General features: G+C 42.8%; 1 long non-coding RNA gene across 1 annotated transcript in view; it reads right to left on the reverse strand.

Annotated features, from left to right (window-relative positions):
- The window catches only part of LOC137561343 (uncharacterized), a 79,598-nt gene that overhangs the window by 21,021 nt on the left and 30,912 nt on the right, over window positions 1-27,665 (reverse strand). Inside the window, exon 2 of the long non-coding RNA XR_011029976.1 lies at window positions 9,764-9,802. This is a non-coding gene — a long non-coding RNA (uncharacterized lncRNA). The remainder of the gene's footprint in view (window positions 1-9,763; window positions 9,803-27,665) is intronic.

Genomic DNA, 27,665 nt, shown 5'->3' on the forward strand with positions numbered 1-27,665 from the left:
AACGTCAATTGAGGCCAGTCTATACTCTGTTTTCCATTGTATATCAGACACTTTTCTCAAGACATCTAATGTGTCAATAAGTAGGGACGGTATCGCTCCTAAAAAAGGCTTCAAGGTGTGGTCCAAAAATTTGGACAGAGGTTCAGAAAGTGAGCCTCTGGCAGACACGATGGGTCGCCCCGGTGGCTGCTGTACATCCTTGTGAACCTTAGGGAGAAAACACCATACCGGCTTACGAGGAAATGGTGGTAACAACCCTTCTCCCAGTTTCTTGGAAATTTGGCCTGTTTCCACACCTATACGCAGCACAGACTGTAATTTGCCTCTGTACTGCTCTATAGGGTTCGATGATAGCTTAATATAGTCACCAGATGTTCCCTCCAGTAATCTCAAAGCTTCCCTAACATAATATTCCCGAGACATCACAACGAGATTCCCCCCCTTATCTGCCCTTTTAAGAACCAAGCTATTGTCGCTGCTTAGTTGTCTTAGAGCTTTTAGTTCTCCAGGGTTCATGTTTAGTTCATCTTGGGGGTAAATGAGAGCTCTCATATCTGCTTTTACTAACAGTTCAAATTTTTCTATTGCGGATCCGGGAGCGCTAGGAAAGTCTCTAGTGGATTTCCTGGGGCTATATACAGAGTCCGGATGGGTTATTTCATCAGGTATCAGTTCCAAGGTTGAAACATCATTGTTTTCCCTTAAAAGAGACTCGAGTATCTGTAGTGTTGCCAAATCACTAGTATCCAGATTTCTCTCTGGAATAAAGCCCAGATTATTCGGTACTTGTTCTGCCCCCATATCATTTCTATTTTTCTGCCAGGAGGCTATATTTAGTCTCCTGATAGACTTGTACCAGTCCACATCAAATCTGGGTTTATCAAAGGGACAAGTCATAGAAAAATTAAGGCCCTTTTCCAACCCCCTTAGACATTCCACAGAAAGATCTTTACCTGAGATATTGATGATTCTCTGGCCTTCCTGCATCTCAAAGTTCATTATTTGTTCTTGGGATATCGTTTGCCAGGGGTTTTCTTCTGCCAGGTTACTTTTTTCTTTCTCCTTTCGTGTTTTGAATCTCCGCCCGCCCCTGCGGGTGTACCTCCTAAAGGGGCTCCTGCACATGGTTCCTGGGGGTTGGAATCCGGGTCAGATGATTTTGGCAATTTCTCAGACTCTGAATCAGAACTTGAATCTGTTGTCCAGTATCCTCTACGTTGTTTAGATGGTCTCCTTTTCCTGGGTTTAGGGTTGGATGCTTGTCCCCAATCAAATAGTCGTCCCTTTAAGTAGTCGTCCTGGTCCCTCTGGAACTTGCGAAGTTTCCTTTCTTTTATATCGCTTTGTGTTTTCACCAGTTTATTTTCTACTTTATTCACTATGATTTCTAGTTGCTCTACTGATGTTAATTTGGCTAGTTCTTTCTTGCAGTCGTCTATCTCTGTAGTTGCTTTATTGTATTCCTTCTCTGTACGCTCCAGGACAATCGTTTGGAGTTTTAGTGCATTTTCCAGTTGTTGATCATTCCATCGCTTCATAAAATCAGGGTCATTCCTGTATTCAGCAGCCTCGCTATATCGTCTAAAACCTCTTGCTGCTATGCCTTTTTCTTTATATCTTCTAAGGCTGGCCACTGTCCAAAACAGTTTAACTTCTCGCTCGGACAGGCGAAATAGTCTTTGCTCAGCTACTTTCACACCCAACACTTTACTGGATTCATTACCTTTTGCGGGATCTACCGTAGTGAGCTACGACCGATAAAAAGGGAAAACTGGCTTCAGCATCTCTACCCCAAAGGCAATTTTAGATGCAGAACATGTAATCATTGCGACCAATTCCTACCTGGAAAAAATGTACGGTTGGGCGGTACAGATATCGTCATTAGGGATTATATGCACTGTAGGTCCACTTACGTTGTATATGCAATCATGTGTCCCTGTAAAAGATTTTATGTTGGCAAAACTGAACAGCAATTAGCAACCCGATTCCAGCAACATGTCAACTCTATACGGACAGGTGTTGGAGCGGGGAGATTTATACTGCATATGAGGGAATGTCATAATGGGAGATCAGGTGGTTTAAAATTTATGGGCCTGAAACATGTACCTATTCCCCATAGAGGTGGTAATCGTAAGCAAATTCTTTTGCAGGAGGAAGCAAAAATTATCTCAATAACTGATGCCTGTTATGCACAAGGACTTAACGAACGCAATGAATTACATTGTTTTCTAGATGCATACTAATTGGAGTTCCTAAGCTTTGTACTCAGCATGCCTCTCTATATGTTCTTTTAATTGCTTTTAATCTGTTTATGCAGGTAGCCTTTTAATTCTTTAATCTTTATTTTCATTTTGCTTGCAGGTACCCGCCCCAAGCAAATCTCTGCATCATGATTGGAGCTACCAGGGTAGCTATGGACGCTCGTCGTGACGTGGACCAAGCGCAGCGCCGGATTGGCCTCCTATCCTAAGCTCTGGATAGGTCCGTCGTTCCTGAGCGCCGATTGGTGGGTGAGTCACATGATCCCGGAAGTGGGCGGGCTACTACCCGGAAGCGTACGCGAACGCTGTAACGGGCGGCGCGGTACCAATCTGTGATGCAGAGACAGAGGGGTGTGGTAAGTGTTAACATATTGTATATATTGATTACATTGTCCTGCAATGCTTGATACCTTTTTGTGCCTTTGAGAAAGCGGCAGTTGCCGCGAAACGGCTGTCAGGCCGGTACTCCTACCCTCACTACTGGTTTACCTGTAATGCCTATGTGAACGCTAATAAATCCAAATTGCAAGAGCTGGTGCTCCATCTTTCTTTCTACTATCGTATGATCATTTTCTATAGTGTTCTATAAAGGAGGTTTTTTTTTAAGATACCGTATCTTGCCCTGAAACTGGGCGTTGCACGGATAAAAGACTGTTACTTAGTGGAAATTAGACTATTATGGAATGTGTTGAATCAAATATTCAGTGTAAAGTAAAGAGACAGTAGTGGTAGTGTACAGTGTAAACAATGTACAGGCTACTGAAATAGTTAAAGTGAACCGAGCACCATTTTTAGCACCCAGGGCATCTCAATAGCACATTAAAAGTGCATGCCAATAATGTGACTCATTATTAAAAACAAAAACTTACATTCTACCTTTTTTTTTACATTTAAACATTTAGCAGAGGTTTTATTAGCCTACTTCCGCCGTCTGCATGACTGCCAGAAATTTCGGGCAGCTAAGGACTAATGCAATTGTTTTATTGCAAAAATTAGCAGAGAGTAAACATTACCTTTCAGCATCAACAGAGAGGGTGGGTAATTAGGACAACTGCTTCAAAGAGTTACAGATGCTATCTTCACACCTTCCCTCTGCATAAATAAGGGCAGCTAGAAGGGTAGGGAGGAACATTGCAGCTCCTATAGCTATTAGAAACCAGGAGAAACTGCAGGGGAAAAGGGTACTTAGTTCCCTTTGAGTATTTATAAATAGTGGTAAGCTGGGAGGAGTGGGAGGAGTACTCAGATTTCCCAGAGAGTCATAAGCAATGATGCATGGTAGTTACTGACTGGCTATGTGACTGCAACCAACTAAAGGCTTGGAGTGCAGTTATGAGTGAAAAGGCCCTTCACAGTTGCAGTAATCCAAAAAAAATGAAGCACTACTGGTGAAAACTTGCATTGGAAAAAAATGGAAACTTGCATTGAATTGCAAATTGCATGGATTTGCAAATTAAATTTTTTTAGAGAATAATGTTACACTATATGTTTGGAATGCAAAACCTTCATCAGGTGTTATATCATTAAATCCCAACAGGCATACATACAGTAAGTATATCGTAGTTGAGCTGCGATCTTTCTTTTCTCCTTTTCCAATATGGTGGTAATAGGGAGAGATACCTTAACCACTTAACGACCGCCTAACGCCGATAGGCGTCGGCGGGTCGTTAGTGGAATAGCATGGAAACGGCCGCTCAAACGAGCGGCCTTTCCATGCCAGTTCACGGAGGGTGTCTCCGTGAACAGCCGGAGAGCCGCCGATCGCGTGTCGCCGGCAAAATGTAAACACGCGGGGAAGAAATCCCCGCTGTTTACATCATACGGCGCTGTGGCGTAGATCGGCGATCCCCGGCCTCTGATTGGCCGGGGATCGCCGGCATCTGATAGGCAGAAGCCTATCCTATCAGGCTTAGGACGGATATCCGTCCTGCGCCGCTCAGAGGGTGAGGGAGAGGGAAGGAAAGCCGGGGAGGGCGGAAAGCGCTGCGGAGGGGGGCTTTGAAGAGCCCCCCTGGAAAGTGCGGGTAGCCGGCGGCGATCAGACCCCCCAGCAGGACATCCCCCTAGTGGGGAAAAAAGGGGGGGGAGAAGTCTGATAGCCTTGGCTATTTCCTGATCGGTGCTGCGGGCTGGAGAGTCCCCGCAGCACCGATCAGAAGAAAATCCCCTGGTCCTTAAGTGGTTAAAGAATACATTATAATGTGCACATAGTGCTAAGTACTGAGATAATACACAATTTCCACCAAGAGCTGCACTCCAGCGGGATGTGCCACCACCAGCAGGGAAAACCAAGGGATCTACACCAGCTCCCCCCTCGTGAGTGCACTTGAGGGGGGTGTAGTTCCCTTGGCCTTCTGGTGGTGGCACATCCCACTGGAGTGCTGCTCTTGGTAGAAATTGTGTATTATCTCAGACAGTACTTAGCAATATGTGCACATTATAATTTATTCTTCAGGGTATCTCTTCCTATTACCATATTGGAAAATGAGGAGAGAAGGAGCGAAGCTCAACTACGATACACTGTTGGATTATAGAAGTGCAGTGACTGCAATCTGTGTTGCGATCCCCTGATAATTATTGGTTCTAGTCTGGTCTGTTGGAGAGCAACTTTTTGTTTGAGATTCTTGGTAAAACAGGCATACATAAGGGCATACATAGGATGCATTGTATGTGTTGGTATTAGTACTTGTGTCACTGGTTGTCCTGCTCATTTATCTTTACTCCCCATTGTTTTATGTTTGCACATTGTACAGTGCTACAGAATATGTTGGCACTCTATAAATAAATATAATAATAGGGGTAACTCCAAACCACGAGGGCAACCAGAGAAGATATCATGGTTTCCTCAACTCTAAGTCCCTCCTTCTCATCATTCTCCTCATTTCTGCCACCATTCCCCACCACTAGTAATGGCCTGAACACACTGGTGCACTTTTACACTTTTCAGCAGCACATCAATGTTACATACTGATATATTACTGAAAAGAGCAAAGAAGCAGACAAAAGCACACTAGTGTGTTCAGACCCTAATCAGTGTGGCCAACAGAACCCCCAACATAGCAACTGTGGCTGAATAACTCCTCCCCCTTTTGTACTAGCATAACAACTGTGCCCAGTATAACGAACCCCTCATTTCTAAATAAAAAAAGGCCAGCATAACCCCCCCCCCCCCCCCCATGACATATGTGGGCAGTATAACAGCCATCTGTCCCCTCCAAGCAATTGTAGTCAGTCCAATACCACCCCCCAAAAGTAAATGTGGCCAGTATAGCACCCATACACCCCCACCCCCCATAGTAAGCATGGCCAATCACCCTCCATCCCCTACATAGCAAAGTGTGGACAGTAAAACTGACCCTCCACTTCCCCATAGCAAAGTGTTCCAGTAAAAGACCCCTCGCCACCCTCATTGTATGTGTGGCCAGTATAACACTTTCCCATTACCCCCATTTTCAACAAGTGTTCCTCCCTCTTCCCCAGGTGCTCCCATACAAATATATAGAATAATGCAGAGAAGTACACACACCTGCTCTAGTGCCAGGTACTCTAATCTCATCTCTCCAGCTGTTCAATGTGCAGCAGCATTCTCCTGTAAGGCTCCCCATGGATGTCATGTGAAATGCACTGCGAGCCTTACAAAGGAATGCAGCACAGCAGGGTATCTGCCACTCATGCATTAAGACGTTCACATTGCTTTATATAGTTGGTCCTCTCTAAGTCCTGTTCAAACTGTAACACTGGCTGAAGCCAGAAGTGTACTATATGCAATTTAGTTGCCAAGGCCAAAATCTGGACCAACTTATGTTTAGTATATTTTACACCCAGTGGTTTAAACCCTAAAAGAAACACCCTAGGGTCTCTGATGATTGGGATACTTAAGTCATTCTGTTTAAGAGTGTGGACCCTATCCCATATTCTTGACATCTTAGGGAAAGTCCAAATTATATGTGTTAAGGAACATCTCAACCATGGATACATAATGGAGACTTGGAGCGATCAAACTCATGGATCCTTTCGGGAGTCACATATACTCTGTGCAGAAGTTTAAGTGAGGCCTCTAGCCATGAGTAATATATGCTTCCTTTGGATAATGTCTCCATACAGTCCTACCTCTCCTCGTCTTCCAAAGTGGCTCCAATGTCAGTCTCCCAATCCTGCTGACACTTATCCCTGTGGAGGTTGATAATGGATTAAAGGAGTGACAAGATCCTTTTCCTGGTTGGGTCAGAAAGATAAATCTGTTCAAATTCAGAGGTTGTAATGTCACCCTGAGGTCTAGGATATATCAAGATAAAATGGTTAATCTGAAAAGTGCAAAAGTATTCACTCGACTGCCCAGGACCAGCTTTAGACAACTGAGTTCAAGTTGGTAATTTATTTTTGTGCAGGACATCCTTGATTGTAGGTAGATTAGGGTTTTTCGAGTTTAGAAAGGCTGAGTGGTCTAATCTGTCTAAAAATCAGGGTTTCCAAAAAATTCAGTCATGGGGTCCACAGGACCATAACAACCCTTTCCAGGTCATAGACTACATAATATCATTCTCTAAAGCAAGCCAGGTCGGAGTGTGTGTAAAGGAAGGGCAAGAAGGCCAGCTGTGAGGCTTTTTAGTATTGCATGATATGGGGAACTAGGAGACCCCCCTGTGGCTTGAGTATCCATAACATTTTCTATCCTAATCCTCTTGCCATTCCATAGGTTCACTAGTTATAGGTCAGTGTATCCTTTACATAAAGAGGAGCAACATGTATCAGCATCATATGCTAAGCAGATGAAGGGTGTGGTAGTTCTGAATATTGAGACCCTGATTTTCTAAGGCATGGGATTTAACCGTGCAATCTAGTGTATCTGCACAATATCTTAACGAAAACCTGAACTGAAAAATAAAAGTCAAAATAAACATACACACATCATACCTCCCACGTAGTCTGCTTATAAATATCTTTCTCCTCTCCTGCATCATGTTTGTCTCCTGCTGCCTGTTTGTCCACACATCAGTCCAGGTGTACTGCGCATGCGCGGGAGGTCCGTGCATGCACAGAAGACTGGACGCGACTGAGCTTATTACCGGGGCAGATCGCAGCTGAACGGTAGACCGCAGGAGGACAGTGAGGGACTCACACGTGTTTATGCTGCTGGAGGTAGACACGGGTGAGTATCAAATCTTCTTTTTATGACAGCTCAGGTACACTTTAAAACTTGATGCCATGACGTACCCTCCTGAAATATGGGCAAGTATGCTATAAGCAAAAAAAAAAAAAAAATTTCACTCTGCCTGTCTTCTCTTCAAATACCCAACCAGAATCAAGAAAATAGTAAAAACAAAATAAGGATTTTCATGAATCTGATTATTTGAAGAGAAATCTGGCAAAGTGAAAGATCCTCTCCTTATAGCAGCAGGCTAATGGAATGTGTGACACCTTTGATATGTCATATCGAATGCATCATAAACCATACAGTCATGTTTCAATTGCCGAGTCGCAGGGTTCACTCATTCACACAAAGAGTTAAACTTTTCCAACACAGAAGTTAATTAGGTAACCTTTATAGCTTTAGCTCACAGAACAGAGGTAAAATTAGCAAATTCTTGTCAAAGGACTCTTCCTGGCTGTATAAGCACCCCTTGCTAGGTTGGGTAGCCATAAATCTCAGATTGGCTATGACAGAAATTATTAAGGCAGACTTCTACCAGTCTGAGAGGCTCCGAAACGCCAGGGGTGCTTACACCTCTAGAAACTCTACCAGCTTCTAACAGATATTTATCTACTTCCGCATACAGATGTTTACTAGCATGCCAGGTAACCTCTGTAGTGACCTCAAATTACTATTTTCATCATATTGTATGGGTTTTTTAACCTGTAGAAAAATGCTAGTAGAATTTGTACAGAAGTTGGGGAGGTCAGCTTGGCGCACATACTGACTGACTTTCATGCAAATCGCACATACAGCGGCTGAATAATACTTATTGTCAGCCACACTTTCCAGCTTGATACTCATGTTTCATATCTGGGAACTCGTGACGCCTTACTGAACACAAATGCCGTTCATTTCTGGACAGGACTCACGTGCACCGAAAAACAAGTTCTTCCAGATTTCTTCTCTAAGAGGGTTGAGACTCTCCTGCTTCAGGGAGGGTATGAGCTCTTATGTCAACCCCTCTTTTCAGAATGAGGTCTTTAAGAGTTTGATACACTCAGACCTCTGGGTCCTTTGTCTGTCATCTGTTGTTGAAATACCATCCCGAAAGGACGGCAGGACACCAGCCACAAATCACCATCTTGGATTATTCACTACGAAGATTTTATTGTTTACTGGACTTCAACACAGTATTTTAAACTTTCAGACATTACATCATTCAGACTACCTCATATCTCATCTCTTACTTATTTTATCCAACCAATCTGTTCAGCTGCTAGATATATTTATTTGCCAACTCCAATGTATATTTGTGTGTATAGTTTTGATAATAAAACTAACCATTGAATTGTTCTAGTTTAGCCCTTGTCACCTGATTATTCTGATCTATGCTAGAACTCTGTCCTCAAGAAGAGACACACTACTGCATTGTCTTATTTTTATAAATTGTTGATTTGGCTAGTTAAGTTGCAATTAGCATTTTTTCCCTTTTAAGGCGCTAGCTCCCAGGTCTCTTCACCTCATTCAATCCAGAGAGTAGTGGAAGCAAAATTACCTTGAATTTCAGTTGCAAAATCGATAACTTTATTTTACTTTACAAGATTGTATCGTGTATGGGCAAACCAACCAATTTTAAATATTTACTGTGCTCAAACTGGATTTGCCTCCAGAAATCTCTAGTGGATAAGACCTGTATGGCAACTGTGGCATAGTACGACAGGATCGGTGGGTGTTTGTCACAGAATGTCATAAAGTTTATAAACAAATAAATTCAGCAGCTTGGCTAAGGTACATCTGCATGATGAGTGGCTAGCTGATGGAAGTAAATTTGGCTAACAATCAATAACTCCCTGCTTGAAAATAAGTTGGGAAGTAGCTGTCATTTCATCTCCTTACTGCATTTAATTTCAGTGACACTTTAGCTGCAATCTGATTGAGAATAAATTAAAACATTACTACTGATTGATGCAATACAGAGCTATATGGCTGTCAATTTTTGCAACTCCTCCCTGCACCCAACTAATGAAAATGACCAAATGTACCAATCAGATTGGTAATCTACAGTACTTAGATTAGAACTGATTAGATCACAGACGTTCCGACTTCCTAGCTTTCAATAATTTCTGCTCAGTTTGATTCTATTTTCAAATCGAAAGGCTAATTGATTAAAAAGATTGTATAGAAAACAGGATTTTTTTTATTTCACCTAGGTGAACTTCAAAGCCCTGGGGCCCATTTTGCAAGGGTCATAAAATGAGTGTGCCCTTCATAATGTTCACTCCAAGGACAAATGTAGACAAAAAAAATCTTGAAACGAAGGTTGGACCCCTGTATCAGAGGGAGAGAAGGTTAGAGTTTGGAAACCCACATAGCTCTGGGCCCTTCTGAGGTAGAGGGAGTTGGGAATCTGTAAAGACATAACAGAACAAAGCAAACTATAATTACTGTTCACAAAGTCTACACATTTAATAGCTATGAAAAATAAAATATGAATGTTTTCTTTTGAGTAATTATTTTTTGTAAATAAATAAAAGTGTTTGTTGGATTATGTTATTTTATTCTGGCATGGATTATTTTTGGAATGATGAAATAAGTGGTAAATCTGTTGCACGTACTGTTATGGCCACACATATTGCTGAGAGTGGAATTTTACAACAAACACTACTAATAATATCTCACACGTAGCAGAATTTTATTTTGAGATGCTTGCCTGCAAAACATGATTATTTTTTTCTAATGCTTCCTTTTTCCTAATTTTTTACAAACTTTAAAACAATCATTCATTGTTACTTACGTTATATGTTCAGCTGCCTATTTATTGGAAATGCTGAATATCTGATCTAAATTTCTTAATATTTGTATCTTTTACTTAGACCCATCATGATTATATAGTATTCAATGCACTTTGAATTCTTGAATACAGAAGTAATGATAGGCAAACTTCTCGTGGTGTGGTTTGCCAGGCGAAAGCACAAATCCTGATACAAACATGTTTGTCATGGCAACTCCATCCCTACTGCCCATTCCAACCTCGGTGACCTTAGTTTACAGGTACTGTGGGGCATTATGGGCTAAAAGTTTACCGCTGGTAAACCAATAATGGTTGGGAAAGCGCAAAGTCTGACTTGAACACATGATAGTGAATTCATTTTACAGGGGAGAACTCCATCCCTTATAGACATCACACAACACCGACATCGGATATCCTATTAACATGTTTATGGGACAGTTCACACTTCTTCAGTTTAGGGGTGAGTGAGGCAGGTTTTTGCTTGAGGTAAACTGCCAGAGGGGGAGCAGCACAGGAACAGAGAGGGGACAAGTGCGGCCCATGCAGAGAGCACAGTGGAGTGAGAGGTGAGCGATTCACCATCTGGTTCCAAGTCTTGGTCTCCAAGGCTGCAGGGCAGCAAGTCTCTCCCGTTGCTGGATGCTGAGTCACTTACTTTTTGCTCTACAGCACTCTCTGCATGATGAGTGACTCTGGTTGCCTAATACTTGGGGCCACATCTGGCTACCTATACTAGGGGAGAGAGGAACCTGCATCTGGCTACCTAATACTGGGGGCATCTCTGGCCACATATACTGGGGAGGGGGGTTATATCTGGCTATCTATACTGGCCCAGAGAGTCTCAAATTGGTGAAATGTTTAGCGGGTTACCTGGTCAGTACAGCATACAAATTGTTCTTTTGTACAAACTGGCACCGTACAAACTGGCACTTCAAACTGGCTTTCAAAATGGCTTTCATCTGCAAAGACTACGTTCCTTCATTGCAACAAAAGGAGCTCCGGAGCTGCAACCCACAGAATTCCATACACCAGGGAGTCAAACCAGCCAACACCCGGATCCACCAAAGGTGCAGTGATGACCAAAAAAAGAGAAGCAACTAGGTCTCAACCTGAATTTATTTAAAGTGAACCTCCAGACTAAAAATCGACTCAGCAGCACTGAAAAGGCTTGGTGTTTCTTTAACTGTTTCACAGCATCAGAACTTTGTTTCTCTTATACAAGCCTCATTTTTAGCTGCACAGAAGAAAACTGCCCGGGCATTTTTTCCCCTGATGCTATGCAAAGCATGATGGGATTTCTGATGTTGTTGTTCTCGTTCTGCTGCTTTGGTGCAATTTTTTTTACATTTTGAATTTGACATTTGAAGCCTAGCGTGTGCAGCTGGGAGGGGTAATCAGGACACAGGACAGTTGGAACTGTGTCTCCTGCTCCTTGTCACCTCCTTTCAACCAAAAAGATGGCTGCCCCATGACAAAGATGGCAGCACCCATGAATCACAAACATTTGCCTGTTCTTTTAAAACTGGGTGGGTAAAAAATTATATTACCTCTCTATTCTAATTAACATAACTAATGTAACTTAATGACAGTATATTTGTTTAGGCTGAATTTCCCCTTTAATGAGCTTCACAGTACAAAGCACAACATTTCAGTATATCCAACCTTCCTCAAGTGCTCGAGGATGGTCAGATCAACTGAAACGTTATGCTTTGTACTGTGAAGCTCATTGAATAAACTGGCTTAATCAGGCCTTAATCTAGGTAGAGACCCAATCACTTATTTTGTTTGTAGAGTCCTCCATTGTACAACCGTGTAATAAGCATGTTTTTTTACCCAGTTTTCCCAGTAAGATAGGCTTCACATTCCACATTTGGAGACTGAGTTTGGGGTCATTTTAACACATGCTTTTCAGTCAACGCTGTGACACCATTGTAACGTCACACATATTTGTTTCTTTAGTAATACACTTACTGACTGAGTGCCAAATCAAGTGTGTCAAATTAATTATTTAAATAATCTGGAATTGACATTAAAATTTATTGTTCCTTTTTTACATTCTTGCAATTAATTTGCACACGATATATATATTTCTGCCTTCAGAAGAGAGATAGCTTTGTGTTACTAGCCAATGTGGAAGGTGACTTTCTGTAGCATTACATGAAGGGGCCAGGTTTCTGCTTTGCTAACAGTGACAGTTTTTATGAACACTACAAAGCAAATGCAGCCATGAATCTTTTACGTATATGGTAGACACTGAATAACTTTTATTTCTATATTAGTGCTTGTAAGTATGGATTCATTGAAAACATTAAAGTAATCATAAAAAACATCAGTAGGTCATCTCAGACTAGTAATGCGCATTGTTATAGTCTCTAAATTTTAATGTGCTGACATTCAAGAGGATAAAGATGTGGAGCCAAGAGAGGCAGGAAGGTTTTGGATAGTTAAGCTTTACAAGCCTGTTGAGTTGACTAAATTGTAGAGGCAAAACAACATTTTCCACTAATTCTTGCACATTGTGCTTCAGCAGGTTTTTTCTTTCTACATTTTAGCAGTTTGTTCAATCATCACAATTTCTACTTTTGTTGCTTTCTTAAATAAGCACGGATGGTATTTTCTTCTAAGTGACACTGTGGTGTACTATCATGAATATCCTGTATGAAGGCCTATTGCAAAGTTTACTTGATTTAAAAGATTTTTTTGTTATTTTTTTTATTAATCTGCTATTTTTATGTAAAATGTTCATACTCTATATGCAGTGTGTAACCGATTTACTGAATAGTTTAAAATTAAAAACAACAAAATACATTTGCTTGCCGTTCAGCACAATAAAATACCGAAGCAGCTCAGGGTGACCCAAAACCACTAGGAAAGTATAGGGGACTAAAAGAGACTAAAAATGTAAGCCTGGCTTCTGGGGCATAAAGAGATTATTTGCATATTCAGTATGCATTGCGGGTAACCAAAATTGCTCACTTAAAGGGAAACTGTAGGGGGTCGGGGGAAAATGAGTTGAACTTACCCGGGGCTTCTAATGGTCCCCCGCAGACATCCTGTGCCCGTGCAGACACTCACCGATGCTCCGGCCCCGCTTCTGGTTCACTTCTGGAATTTCAGACTTTAAAGTCTGAAAACCACTGCGCCTGCGTTGCCGTGTCCTCGATCCCGCTGATGTCACCAGGAGCATACTGCGCAGGCCCAGTATGGTCTGTGTCTGCACAGTACGCTCCTGGTGACATCAGCGGGATCGAGGACATGGCAATGCAGGCGCAGTGGTTTTCAGACTTTAAAGTCTGAAATTCTAGAATTGAACCGGAGGCGGGGCCGGAGCATCGGTGAGTGGCTGCTTGGGCACAGGATCTCTGCGGGGGACTGTTCGAAGCCCCGGGTAAGTTCAACTCATTTTCCCCCGACCCCCCTACAGTATCCCTTTAAAGAGACACTGAAGCGAACTAATTTTGCGCATTTTACCTTATAATTCGCTTCAGTGCTCCCATGATAAGTAAACCGCCGCGTCCCCGCCGCAAAACGAGGGCTGCAGAGCCCCCAAATCCCTCTGCAAACATCCACAACTAACTTGGTCGTGGATTTTGCTGCTCTGAGAGGCACAGCTATGAGCTGTAGCTCTGCCTCTCTTGCAGTCAATCGCCGCACGGATCGGTGCCTCTCCCCACCCCTCTCTGTAAAGGAAGAGTGAGAGGGGCGGGGAGAGGCGGCAATCCGCCGCGATCGACATCAGGGGTGGCAGAGCTGAAGCTGAAAGCTCTGCCCCTTCCAGGAAATGCCGGCTGGATTGTCCCCCGGGGATTTGGGGGCTCTGCAGCCCTTGTTTTGCGGCGGGGACGCGGCGGTTTACTTGTCATGAGAGCACTGAAGTGAATTATAAGGTAAAATGGGCAAAATAAGTTCGCTTCAGTGTCTCTTTAAAGGACAACTGAAGTTAGAGGTATATGGAGGCTACCATATTTATTTCCTTTTACCTACCAGCCGACCGCTCCACGCCAATTGGTGTGAATGTGGCGGCAGCCCCAGGACCACTCCACGCCGATTGGCGTGAATGGCTTCCTATGGGGTTTGCTGGAGCTCATCTCCGCACTGATGACAGAGCTCCGCTCCGCCTTCAGTCTCCCAGCGGCGATCGTTGCTCGTCTAATAACCCTGTACAGCACTGCGATCTAAGGCATTGCGGTACTGAGAACAGCCGTGTGATACAGCTGTTCCCTCTAGAGGCCTGGTAGTGATCCGCTGTCATAGGCTGAAGCCTATGACAGACAATCACGCTGATTGGCTGGCGGGGGGAGTGAGGGGGGATTTAAAATATTAAGAAAAAAATAGGCAAATTACTTTAAAAAAATTCAAATAAATATTTATTTAAAAATAAATAAACAGTGGGGGAGCGATCAGGCCCCACCAACAGAAAGCTCTGTTGGTGGGGAGAAAAAGGGGGGGGGGATCACTTCTGTGCTGAGTTGTACGGCCCTGCAGCTAGGCCTTAAAGCTGCAGTGGCCCATTTAGTAAAAAATGGTGTGGTCACTAAGGGGGTTTAACACTGCAGTCCTCAAGTGGTTAAACAATACCAGTTGCCTGGCTACCCTGCTGATCTATTTGTCTGCAGTAGTTTCTCAATAACACCAGAAACAAGCCTGCAGCTAATCTTATCAGATCTGACAATAAAGTCAGAAACACCTGATCTGCTGCATACTTGTTCAGGGTCTAGGGCTAAAAGTATCAAAAGCACAGTATCAGCAGGACTGCCAGGCATCTGGTATTGCTTAAAGAGAACCATAGACGAAGCACCCAGTATTTTACAATATATCAATGGGAACATGACAGTAAAACACCTACCGTGCTCTCTGTTTCATTTTTCTCTGCTAAATCTGCCTGTTATCAGCCCTGATAAGAATCCCTTACTGAGCATTCAGTCTGGCTTTTCCCAGAATGATTATAGCGGAGTCAGTCTTCTGTGATGTCTTTTCAAGCCCAAGTCTGCCTACTTGTGGCTCTGCTTTTGCTGCTTTTTATCCTCGAAGCAGCAAAGCAGAGCCACAAGGGGGAAGGCTTGGGCTTGAAAAGACATCACAGAAGACTGACTCAGCTTGAATCATTCCAGTGAAAGCTAGACTGAATGCTCAGTCGGGGATTCTTATCAGGGCTGATTACAGACAGATTTAGCAGAGAAGAATGAAACAGAGAGAAGGGTAGGTGTTTACTGTCAAGTTCCCATTGATATATATGGTAAAATACATGAGGGTGCTTCGTCTCTGGATCTCTTTAAAAGGAAATAAATATGGCAGCCTCCATATACCTCTTGCTTCAGGTGTCCTTTACCACAATAGTTTTTATTGAAAAATTTTTCAGCATACAAGTTATGTAAGTATCTAATGGCATAGTGTGCAATATGTGTAAAACAAATAACAAATAAACAATATATAAAAAAGTTTTTCCCACATTAACATATAAATTTTCACTATAAAAATAAACTCAGTCGTATAACTAGCTTATTATTAAGTTAAATGTCACTTTGAAATAAAGTTGCAGCTTATAATCATGGTGTAGAATAAAAAGAAACACTTAATAATACTGTGTGGATTGTAAATCCGCTTAAATCTGCATTAAATCTGCATAAAGGTACAGAATCCGCATCCAGATGCGTAAATTCAATGCTACCATGCTGAATTCCGCGTTAGAATTTAAAAAGCTTCAAAATCGCGCAAAAACGCACAAAAAACGCGCAAACTCACAGAAACGCGCGAAAAACGCGCAAACACGCAGAAAACGCGCAAAAATGCGCAAACGCGCAGAAAGCGCGTGAAAAACGCGCCAACGTGTAGGACGCACGGAAGACGCCAATTGGTGCGAAAACGCGTTATAAACGCATTCAACGCACCCAGGCGTGTGATCTATCTATAAATGTGGAAAAGCACCAATATTCACATAAAAATGATGGGAAATTTCACTAAGATATAAAAACTATGATAACAAGTAACAAATAAACAATATATAAAAAAGTTTCCCACATTAACATATAAATTTTCATTATAAAAATAAAACTCAGTCATATAACTAGCTTATTAATAAGTTAAATGTAACTTTGAGATGGTGTAGAATAAAAAAGAAACACTCAATAGTACTGTATAGATTGTAAATCCGCTTAAATCTGCATATAATCCGCATAAAGGTACAGAATCCGCATCCCGATGCGTAAATGCAATGCTACCATGCGGAATTCCGCGTTAGAATTTAAAGAGCCTCAAAATCGTGCAAAATGCGCAAAAGCGCGCAAAAACCGTAAACGCGCAGAAACGCGCAAACGCGCAGAAAACGCGTTCAACGCACCCAGGCGTGTGACCTATCTATAAATGTGGAAAAGCACCAATATTCACATAAAAATTATGGGAAATTTCACTAAGATATAGAAACTATGAAAATTACAAAATTATAACAAATTATTAAAATGCTGTGTATAGAAAGTTTAAACCATCTTCAACTTGATATGATATGAATTGTGCTTACTTACTTACTAGAAATAAATCTGTGTCAAATAATATTGACACAATTGCAACCTCTGGAGTAAATTCTTGATAATGAGTATTTGAAGTTTAAAGTGTACATTTCTAAGATATATTGAGAGAGTATGGAATTAAATTAATGAGAAATAAGGATCCTCTCAACCTGGAAAATGGGGGAGTTAACCCCCTACTGAGATTCCAGGGAGTGGAGCCTGCGAATCTTAGCCCACAGTCTCCAGAATAAACGCTTGACTGAGGATAACTATAATAAGATGCATTAAATTAACTCCAGATAAGAGGTAAGCACAATTTCAGAATAAATGTCTGAAAAAATTAGCAGATTGTAGATTAATGATATTGTACTAAACTAAACTAAACAAAACAAAACTAAACAACTAACTAAACTAATAACTAAACTACTATGCTTTCCATACTATCCAAATTAGTGTTGAATGGTGTAAGTTCAACTTTACCTTTAGTGAGGTCCAATAGGTCATGTGCATAAGAAGAGCTTCTCTCCAGGGGGGGGGGGGAAGGAGGGGGAAATCGCCAGCAAACCTGAATTTGTATCTGTTGTCTCCAATGCAAGGGGTAGAGGAAGTAATAACTGTAGTAAAAGTAATAGAGGTGAAAAAAGGTAATGAGAGGTAATAAAAGGTGATAGAAGGTAATAGAAGGACCATGAGGAAGAAGAGAGAGAAGGAGGGAGGGAGGACACCTCAGAATTCCAGAACCCTCGATGCCGTGTACACAGTAGGCCAGAGATCAACCTTCCTCATGAAAGACTGTAAGTTCCCGCATCTGATAGACCAAGCCTTCTCTGCCAACAAGTTAGACTCTACTTTCCTAAGGATCTCTTCTAATCTCGGTATATGAGGTGTTTTCCAGTGTAATGCCAGTTGATTCTTGGTTACAATAAAAATATGGTCAGCAATCAGTCTCTCTTGAGGGGGAAGGTCCCTAGTTCCCAAATGAAGGAGTGCCATACCAGGTGGTATCGTCTGGAGTGACATTGGCAGCTGTCTCAGAAAACCTCCAACATCATCCCAGAGTTTTCTAATTTTGGGACATTCCCATAATATATGTTCTATAGTACCCGCCATGTTACACCCCCTCCAACAAAGTGGGGAACATTTTGAATCAAATTGTGATATTTTTTCTGGGGTCATATACCACTGCCAAATGCACTTAAATAAGCCCTCATGATGACCGATACAATGAGTAGACTTTCTAAAGGACTGAACAGTCATCTCCCATTCCTCTTCATCAATGTCACGTTGTAAATAAGTTTGCCATTTAGACAATTGCCATTGGGGATGTTTTCCTTTCAGATCAAGTAGAATATTATAAAAGGTGGATGTGCCCCTCAGGCCTACTCCCTCCGACTGCACTAACTTCTTAATTTTAGGCAATAATGCAATTGGGCTATATGAGTACTTGTTCAGAAATCGGTTCATTTTGTCATATATCCATTTATCAGTGGATGGGATTCCATATGTGGTCACTAGTGAGTCAAAGGATTTAAGGCCAGAGCTCTCCAACAAATCTGTCACAGATGTTATCCCACAATCAATCCAGTGGTCTAAGGAAATGTTTCTGATGGTAGTGTGGAAAGCTTCAAGAGGGGTTGTCAGAGGTATAGCCAGGGGGTCTTCTCTAGAAAGCTTAACCACCTCTTTCCAAATTCTAAGGGTATTAGCTGTAATTGGATTCTTAATATTTGGTTGGATCTTCCAGGTTAGTCTGGACTGCAGACATAGTTTATAAGGGCTATACGGCAATTGTGCCTCTTCCGTCAGATACCATTGCCTGCTTGTATCCTCCGTCCAGACCGATCTGGACTGATCCAAGATTGTAGCCATATAATAGAGTTCCAAATTGGGGGCTCCTAGGCCTAACTTAGAAATTTGTGTTGTGAGGATTTTGTTAGAGAATCTGGCCTTTTTGTTGTTAAGAATATATTTATTCAGAAGTCTCTGTAGGGTAGTAAAAAAATTTTGAGGGACTCTTATAGGCAGATTTCTGAACAAGTATAAAAGTTGGGGTAAAATCATCATTTTAAAGGCAGCAATTCTGCCTGACCAAGAGAATTCTACTTTTGCTAATGAATCTAATTTATCTTTAAATTTGGTTAGCCAAGGGTTATAATTTTCTCTATAGATCTGGGCTATGGTAGGTGTAAGTTGAATACCTAGAAATTTAATACTTTTGTCAGTCCAGGAGAAATGGGAAGAGGCCTGAAGGGCTTCCCTCATCCTCTTTGGTATGTGGCAGGGGAGAATGACTGTTTTCTTCTCATTTAATTTATAAAAGGAGACTCTAGAAAACTAATTTAGTTCAGTAGTGACATTTGGCAGTGATATAAGGGGTTTTTGAAGATATAATATTATATTATCCGCATATAAACCAATTTTTGTGTGAATTTGTCCAATTTTTACACCATGTATTCTTGGGTTATTCAGGTGTCCTTTAAAGTGGGATAAAACTCTGTGACAAAATTTAATAAAAATCTGTTTTTTTACTTTGTATTACCCATAAAGTTACCATATCTGCTTTTCACAAATTTAAACTCTATAGGCGTGCTGGTGATAAAGATGTGTTCATATAGAAATTACTCTGTAGTAGATAGGACAATACCTTTATTATAAAACAAGGACAATACCAACATGCCTTACCCACAGATCACTCTGCACATACATACATACATGGGAGTACAAATGGCGTCCTGCATAAAAATGATAAAAGTGTGTATATATACACATATATGTGCACCGTCACAAAATCATATGCTAAAAAATGACAAAAATGATGAAATAGTGTCTCTGAATAGACTCACAACACTCTACGTATGAGCAATAGATTCATAAACTAAAAAATACCAGAGGAATAACGTCTCTCTAAAAGACTTCCAACCAGAGCCGGAACAAGGTCCTCCAGCACCCAAGGCTGAGACACCAAAGTGCGCCCCCCCATCCCCCCCACCCCAGCCGTCACACACTGATTGCTATTAGACTAAGAGGCGCCACAGGGCCCACAACCTCCCCAACACCTTAATATCTAGTTATCTGGCTTGCAGTCACTGCCATGTATCCCTTTTTCTTATTTCTCTCTGCTTCAAACACAATTAGGAATGACAGCTGAATGAATTCTGCGCCCCCTCCTACACTGCGCCCTGAGGCTGGAGCCTCTCCAGCCTCTGCCTCGGCCCGGCCCTGCTTCCAACTCCATGTTAGGGCTACAAGAAGAATTGGTTCCAGCTCTCCTGTATTGGACAGTGTCTCCAGTCCTCTGTTTCATATAACGGACATACAGCTAATAGGGTAGAAAGCAATGCCTTAAACCAATGAGGAGTGTATATCACCTGTAGTATTCCCGCTATGGCTCCGAGATCTTCACCTCCGCCTGATCGCCGTCATACAGAGTAGCGTGAATAGGATACCCGACCTTCCGGCTACGAGATGTCACAACTCTCACTTCTCCACAGTCTCGCGAGAGTGTCTCCATAATGCCGTACCGCCAATCCCAGCTACTGTATCACACTGTGCGTTCCAGCTAGGCTCAACATCCGGATTTCCTGCGTTCCACAAGCACCTATAGTACTTCCTTGTTCGCCGGAGATTGTACAGGATAATACAAACTTGTCCAGTATATTACTTGAGGTGGTAATGGAACCTCCTGGTTAGATACCTTAGTAGTCTATGGGGCGCCCCTCCAGACTAACTTTGATTGACATGTTTCGACAACGTCACTTGTCTTCATTAGAATCAGTATCTAGTTCTCCCTTGTGGACTCCATCTTTATTTATCCAGTAAACTCCTCCTCTTCCACAACTGGCACCTGGTGCCAGTTGTGGAAGAGGAGGAGTTTACTGGATATATAAAGATGGAGAATTAGATACTGATTCTGATGAAGACAAGTGACGTTGTTGAAACATGTCAATCAAAGTGAGTCTGGAGGGGCGCCCCATAGACTACTAAGGTATCTAACCAGGAGGTTCCATTACCACCTCAAGTAATATACTGGACAAATTTGTATTATCCTGTACAATCTCTGGCAAACAAGGAAGTACTATAGGTGCTTGTGGAACGCAGGAAATCCGGATGTTGAGCCTAGCTGGAACGCACAGTGTGATACAGTAGCTGGGATTGGCGGTACGGCATTATGGAGACACTCTCGCAAGACTGTGGAGAAGTGAGAGTTGTGACATCTCGTAGCCGGAAGGTCGGGTATCCTATTCACGCTACTCTCTGGCAAACAAGGAAGTACTAGGCCATGGCCTAGGGCACCAGAAATTTAGGGGCGCTCAGTAAGGGGCAGTAAAGCTGTCTTATGCAGCCATCCCTATCTACAAGGACAGCTTTAACCTTTGAACTCTCTTTCCTGTACTTGTGTCATCCCTGCAAGTCCTGTAAGCGCTACATCCTGCAGGTACACATCAGCCTAACTCACATGAAGACGCAGGGGCGTAGGAATAGGCCCTGCAGCCCCTGCACCCGCGGGGGGGCCCGGCCCCCCCCTGGGGCCCGCTCGGGGCCGTTTTGTGGGTGCTGGAGGGGTGGCAGCATGAGGGGAAAGCCTTGCCCACAGTCGGCGGGGAGAGGGGTAGTTCCCCCCTCTCCTTCACCTCGGGGCTCTCCCCTCTGCGCTCCCCTCCAGCTCGTAAGTGTGTGGGGCTGTGGTGGGCAGCGGGCAGCGGGCAGCGGCGGGCAGATACATACCTGCTTCCGTGCGTTCCATCGGAGACTTCTCCCTCTAGCGGCTGACGTCACTTCCGGAAGTGACGTCAGCCGCTAGAGGGAGAACTCTCCGATGGAACGCACGGAAGCAGGTATGTATCTGCCCGCCGCTGCCCGCTGCCCGCTGCCCACCACAGCCCCACACACTTACGAGCTGGAGGGGAGCGCAGAGGGGAGAGCCCCGAGGTGAAGGAGAGGGGGGAACTACCCCTCTCCCCGCCGACTGTGGGCAAGGCTTTCCCCTCATGCTGCCACCCCTCCAGCACCCACAAAACGGCCCCGAGCGGGCCCCAGGGGGGGGGGGAGGGGAGGGGGGGCCCGCTCTGAAAATCTGCAGGGGGGGCCCGGTGGGGCCTAGTTACGCCCCTGTGAAGACACAATGGGTCCATCATTAATGAGATGGCAAAAATAACATAAAAGTTGTTGAGGAAAACATAACTTATAATCTATACGCATATTACTGAAATAGCTATTGTTTGTGACATCCAATGATAGAAAGTAAGTAGAATTCTCATTGGGGCACACAGAGACAACAACCATACAGATGGTATACTGTAGTTAGCCTTGGGCGGTAAAAAGTACAAATCCGGCCCTGACTATAGGTGCTTGTGGAACGCAGGAAATCCGGATCTTGAGCCTAGCTGGAACGCACAGTGTGATACAGTAGCTGGGAGTGGCGGTACGGCATTACGGAGACACTCTCGCAAGACTGTGGAAAAGTGAGAGTTGTGACGTCTCGTAGCCGGAAGGTCGGGTATCCTATTCACGCTACTCGGTATGACGGCGATCAGGTGGAGGTGAAGATCTCGGAGCCATAGCGGGAATACTACAGGTGATATACACTCCTCATTGGTTTAAGGTATTGCTTTCTACCCTATTAGCTGTATGTCCGTTATATGAAACAGAAGACTGGAGACACTGTCCAATATAGGAGAGCTGAAACCAATTCTTCTTGTAGCCCTAACATGGAGTTGGAAGCCTTTTAGAGAGACGTTATTCCTCTGGTATTTTTTAGTTTATGAATCTATTGCTCATACGTAGAGTGTTGTGAGTCTATTCAGAGACACTATTTCATCATTTTTGTCATTTTTTAGCATATGATTTTGTGACGGTGCACATATATGTGTATATATACACACTTTTATCATTTTTATGCAGGACGCCATTTGTACTCCCATGTATGTATGTATGTGCAGAGTGATCTGTGGGTAAGGCATGTTGGTATTGTCCTTGTTTTACAATAAAGGTATTGTCCTATCTACTACAGAGTAATTTCTATATGAACACATCTTTATCACCAACGCGCCTATAGAGTTTAAATTTGTGGAATATTTCATTGGTGGGAGTAGGAGTTAACCCACGTTAATCAGGCAGCAGCAGGTGGGAAGTGGAACTTATTTTGCGTATTTTTGAAGGTTTCTTTTGAAGTCGTAGTAGCAGCGCCATGTAGATATTGTTATTCATATCTGCTTTTGTGCACAAGTAGTATTGTCTGTTTACAAATTACAAGTTCCCAAAGTACAGTTTATCTGCTCTGAAAGCTGTCATTGCATTTTATTGCATAGCTGCTGTATTTATATATTAAAATCTATCTATTGATCATTTCTCAGCTGTCTCTACTTTTACTATGTGTGGCAGCTCACTTCCAGTGCACTGCTAATGTTTACATTCCTTTGTGAGCTACAATTAGTAAACAAAAGATAAGATATCACATTGTAACGATTGGTGTAGCAAACAGAAGTCTGGTTATTGTGTGATCTGCTGTATCACCAATAAATCAGACACTATACCTGATTATATGGTGATCTGCAGAATCACCAATAATGCAAGTATAGCTAACAAGGTAATAGCAAGTGTACAGTGCTTGGTGCATCTGTAATACTGATTCGTTTTGGCAGAACCTCACCAGAGGAGCTGGTCGGTACTATCAGTAAGGAACCTCACCAGTGACAAGGGCTCACTGGTGAGTAGAGTGGTCAGACAGATCGGTTCGGCAACAGACAGATGGATACAGTACAGAATCGGCAGGCAGAAAGATAGAGGTATTTCAGGCAGAGTCAGCAACAGGATCAGATGGGCAAAAGTACAGAATCTCTTAGCGTAAGAGTAGTCAGAAGAGAGCCAGAGTCATACACAGATAATCAAGCAATAATAACAGTAGTAATAACAATTCCTAGCCTTGTGTGAAATCCCTGGTTTCCTCCCAGATCAAATCACACCGGAACTATCTAAGGTCTGAGTGCTCACACGAAGCATTCGCAACAGCAGACAGTTTGCAAGTGATTCTCGGAGGCTTAAGAAGTGGAGGAGACCCCTTGGCCATGCCCACGCCATTCAGCCAATCCGAGCTGCCGAGAGCCTCCTCTGACGTCAGCCGACCGGCAAGTCAGCTGACGCGCCTCCTCCCTGCATAAAGGTCCTGTCTGTGCACGCGCGCGCAACAAAGCCACCCTATGAGCCACTGACAATCCCCTTGTTGTGCTAGACGCCGGAGAGACAGGAGAAACACCCGACAGGGAATCCGAAGCAGCTGCGGGGGCATCCTGACTGCCCGCAGCTGCATCTCCACAGAATGTTACACACATCTTCGGAAGCAGCCAGAAGCTGCCCACTGAAAAAGAGATTGCTGTTTTAACAGTTTGAATGCTATTCTGCTACCATTTTTTGTGGTATGGTGTAATAAATCTTTTAGAGCAAAGAAGAAATGGCAAGTTTCATACCACTTTAAAGCTGAATTGTTGCACATACCTTCTGTTTTAAGAAGGAAAATTACACTGAGCCTTGCTGTTCAGTGAAATAGTCTGATATCTTTTCCTGTACAAAATGTCTCACATCAATCACAACAGCTCTTATAGTTTTGTGCTATCATATCAAAATATACACTTATTTCACTTTTCAGTTTCAGGTAATCATATATTCAAGTTCTCACTTCCACTCATTGGCCAGCCAAGTTTGTTTGCAAATATCATGTGACTTTAACTGACCATTACTAGAGCAGACTGTTTCATTTGTTAGCCTGCAGAGCTGCAAAGGATACACTGCTATAAACTACAGTAATGCATTGCTTGGAAAATAAAATTATGGATATAATGGGAATTGCAATGTGAACAATGCATAATGTGTTGCTTTAAAACTATTTTAGAACTCAGCCTCATGGTCTAAGAATTTAACCGTTTCAGCACCGCAGTGTCGAAAACCTCATGCATCCGAGCAACGTTCACCTCCCATTCATTCGCCAATAACTTTATTGCTACTTATCACAATAAATTGATCTATATCTTGCATCCTATGAAAATGTTCGTTATTTGATCCCTTTTTATTTTAAGATGAAGCTGGCAGGTCACATTTGGATCTGATGGTAATATAATGGAAAATTAGTGATGGAAGAAAGGCCCAGCATGATTTGAAATATTAAAACCGATCCTGTGCATTGTTTCTACAAAGAGTGCCTGACTGAAGGTGTAATTAATTCGTCCCTGGGGGTGGGGGTTCTGCCCAAAAGTGTTTGCAATAAAGAGAGTCCCTCTTTCTCAGTAAGTTGAGTGCTGCTCACTATTCTTCCTGATTAGCGGAAGTAGAGTGAGCGGCATTGGAGACACATGGCATCACATGGAACCCGGAAGAGGTGAGTCTGTGTTCCTTTTTTGCACCCACTGCTCTAATTTCTGAAAGGGCGAGCATCGAAGAGGGACTCAAGATGAGGGAGAGGGAAGTCTGGCCCCCTCCCTGCGGCTGTTTCTGCCTTCTGCTCCCTTCTACTGTGCTATAATCCAGGGGTTGCCTATACCTGACTACCTATACCGGGGATACCTATACTTGGCTACCTATACTGGGGGCACCTATACCAGGCTCCTATACTGGGGGCACATATGCCTGGCTACCTATACTGAGGGCACCTATACCTGGCAACTTATATTGGGGGCACCTATACTAGACTGCCTATAAAGGGGCACCTATACCTGGCTACCTACACTGGGGCACTTATACCTGGCTACCTAAACTGTAAATATGTTTTTTATACAGTATATATACTGCCTGGCCTGCTTTTTCAACATTCCTTTTTTCTTTTTCTTTTTTTGCCTTTTCAACATTCTGATATGAACATTTTTGTTAGTAGATGGAATTCTCTGGATAGTCCAGAGGCTTCCCGATCCATTCATGAACCCCCTGCTGCTGCCGAAGGTCCCAGCATCTCTGTCATTTCTTTAGATCTTTATCTTCCCTACCATTATGAATGAAATGGTTTTTGTAGAAAGCTTAAACTTTTGGCCTTGGGACTCTAATGCTGGGGATACACGGTACGTTTCTGTACCGTGTATCGACCAGCTGATCCGGCCAGCTGATAATATTCAGCTGGCCCGATCATGCCACTCGACCCTCGCCCACTCAATCCCCGCTGGCGGACAATGGCAGGGAATCGAGCGCTGATAAGGAAGCGCTGGCGGGGATGTGGCTAGGGTCGATCCGGCGGCTAATCGAGCCGCCGGTCAACCCGTGTATCCCCAGCATAGAAGAGTACTATTTTCACACATATATGTACATACACAGTATATATTCACATCAGGCATAAATATAATCCCTCCATAAGGAAACAACATTTTATGAAATATATCACTCACAGATTTGGCTTTTGCACACAAAAAAATGTATTTGTAAGGAGTTCTCGATAATAATCCAAATTACCCATTTACCATCTCACTGATGGGGCCATATGCAATTCACTTTTCCACCTGAGTTTTCCCCTAGGTGATATTTTCACAGTTTCTAAATAAAATGCCTTTTAAACTGCCAGCAAGCAAACAAATACTCAAAATAACTTTTACAGCATTGTTTCACCTACTTTTTGGTACTTTTTCATTTGCAAAGTGCTAAAAAGTTAATTTAAATGGAAGATAAAAAATTATCTCCTAGGAGAAAACTCAGGAGAAAAAGTGAATTGCATATGGGCCATAGTGTTCCTGCTACCTCTCTTCTTGGTTCTGTGCTGAACTTTGTATAACTCCACAAGATCATACTCCTGTTGAATCTTACACTCTTACTACAATTTCTGTAACTTGCAGGAGAAGACAAGACTACTAAGTGGGTGTAGCGATGAATGGGCCACAGGAATGTGCACTTGTATAAAACCAAGTTAAGAGTAGCAGTAATATCAGATACTGATAAGTGGAAGGGAGTAGATGGCATATTATTCTCTGCTTTAGATGCTCTTTCATTCCAGTTAAATAGCATTTTCATTTTATTTCAGGCTTTCTAATATCTAGCAGCATCCTCTGCAGAAAGGTTCTCTGCCAAGAACGTGGATGTGACTGACGTGTAGAGACTCTTCCTCAGTCTATCTGCTGGGAACTCTGGATCATGACCTTGTGGTTAGGCCTTTTGCTCATGGAAATGCAAACTACAATTTAAAAACCATAAAATAAACCCTTTAGAGTATTTTTCTATCATTTCTCTTTTTATCCCTGGCCATTTCAAACTGTCTTCTTTGTAAGTGTCAGATGGTTGATATGATGCATGATTTGTAAGTGGTTATTTGTAAATTATAGGTATCACTACCATTAAAGGTCGAAGTCCAGCTAAGGGCATTTCCCTTCAATGCAGCATCTCTTCCTTCTCTTTACATTCTCAGCTCCCAGTTCTATGTATAGTATGTATAGTTTTATTTCAAAGGATTATCACAGAGTTGTGGTTATGTACACAAACACATTGCAGGGCTGCATGCCAGTAATAGTAGGAATCCAGACCGTCTGACTGATGTGACGACATAAATTAGACACATAAATGTAACTTAGCGCACATTACACTAAAAACTTCATTCTATTCTAATGTAAGAGAATACATAAATATCCAGGCCCGTTTCTAGGGGCCGTGCAGCTCTGCGGCTGCCCTGAGAGCTATTGGGAGGAGGGTGCTGTAATGGAGGGGGGAGCCGGGCCGCCCTCCGTGCTCCCCCCTCAAATGAAGAGTAATGCGCAGGGAAGCGCTGTACATAGCTACTCACCTCCCTGGTTCCAATCGCCGATCACTCACTAGCCGCTGGTCTCCTCTCTGCATCTAACCTATACTGGGGGGCAGCTACCAATCTAACCTATACTGGGGGGCAGCTACCTAATCTAACCTATACTGGGGGGCACCTACCTATCTAACCTATACTGGGGGGCAGCTACCTAACCTAACCTATACTGGGGGGCAGCTACCTAACCTATACTGGGGGCAGCTACCTATCTAACCTATAC

The sequence above is a fragment of the Hyperolius riggenbachi genome, chromosome 3 (assembly GCF_040937935.1).
Source record: "Hyperolius riggenbachi isolate aHypRig1 chromosome 3, aHypRig1.pri, whole genome shotgun sequence".
Classification (NCBI taxonomy): Eukaryota; Metazoa; Chordata; class Amphibia; order Anura; family Hyperoliidae; genus Hyperolius; species Hyperolius riggenbachi.